Source organism: Sapajus apella, unplaced genomic scaffold (assembly GCF_009761245.1).
Source record: "Sapajus apella isolate SASKATOON/1434 unplaced genomic scaffold, GSC_monkey_1.0 scaffold56, whole genome shotgun sequence".
In the NCBI taxonomy this organism is placed as follows: Eukaryota; Metazoa; Chordata; class Mammalia; order Primates; family Cebidae; genus Sapajus; species Sapajus apella.
The window spans coordinates 7382972-7384319 of NW_022436996.1; positions in this window are offsets into that span (position 1 = coordinate 7382972).

Consider the following 1348-nt stretch of genomic DNA (forward strand, 5'->3'; position numbering starts at 1 on the left):
CACATCCCTTCAGGTATGCCCTGACCACCTGGCATGTGCTAGACTCTTCTGAGTGCCATGAACATAGGGAAACCTGCACCCCTGTGCAGTGTAAATCCTGCGTTGAACCTTGGAGGTGTCTGCCACACAGGATAAGCCCCAGTCCAGCTGTCCAAGACAGCAATCCCAAGAAGACAGTTGACTCATTTACTTGACAGTTGGAGCATTAGTCTTTTTCACTCTTGTTGCCCATCCTGAATTGCAGTGGTGTGATCTCGGCTCACTGCAACCTCCGCCTCCTGGGTTCAAGCAACTCTCCTGTCTCAGCCTCCCGAGTAGCTGGGATTACAGGCGTGTGCCACCATGCCCAGCTAATTTTTGTATTTTTAGTAGAGACGGGGTTTCATCGTATTGGTCAGGCTGATCTCAAACTCCTGACCTCAGGCAATGTGCCCTCCTGTGCCTCCCAAAGTGCTGGGATTACAGGCGTGAGCCACTGCCCAGCCAGAACATGTCTTATAATCAGTGATAAAACATTGTCACTGGGCATGATGCATGTGCCTCTAGTCCTGGCTACTCAGGAGGCTGAGTTGGGAGATTGCTGGGGCCCAGGCGTTCTGAGCTGTAGTGTGCAGTGCCAGTCTGGTGTGTACACTTAAGTTCAGCGTCAATATAGTGACCTGAGAGCCAAGGACTACCAGATTGCCTAAGAAAGGGAGAGTCAGTCCAACCTGGAAACAGCAGTCAGAACTGTGCCGATTAGCAGCGAGAGCATGCCTGTAAGTAGCCACTGCTCTTCAGCCTAGCAACATAGTCAGATCTGTCTCTTAAAAAAAAAAAAAAAAAAAAAAAAAAAACTGTTGTAAAAGGTAATGCTTTTCTTAGTGGTACGTAAGTATAGTCTTAGATTTAGTGAAATACAGGAAGTGCAGCTATAAAACTATATCCAAAGTATTTTGCCGTTCAAAATTAAATTTTAAAATACAAATTATTACAAATTAAAATGAATATGATAGAATTTTGACAAAACTAAATTGGCCATCCACTCCAGGTCCTATCTAGTCTGACATCTCCCCACTGGATCACCAGAGATGCTCTTGCCTGAGTGGCTTCTCACCTGCTTGTCACCAAGTCTGATAGGTGGTTTCTGGTTTCTTTCTTGACCTCTCGGTAGCATTCTACATTCCACACAGTTCACTGCTGTCTCTTGTCATGACTCCACTGTCTCCCGGTCAGCCTGCCAGCTCTGCTCGTGTGGCCATCTCCTCAGCTGTTCTCTACTAAACATCTCAGCAGGCCTTTTTTCCTGCCTGCACCCTGCCTTGCTTGATACTCTTCAAGCAGAGCTTTAACTGTGTAGCCGGAAGAG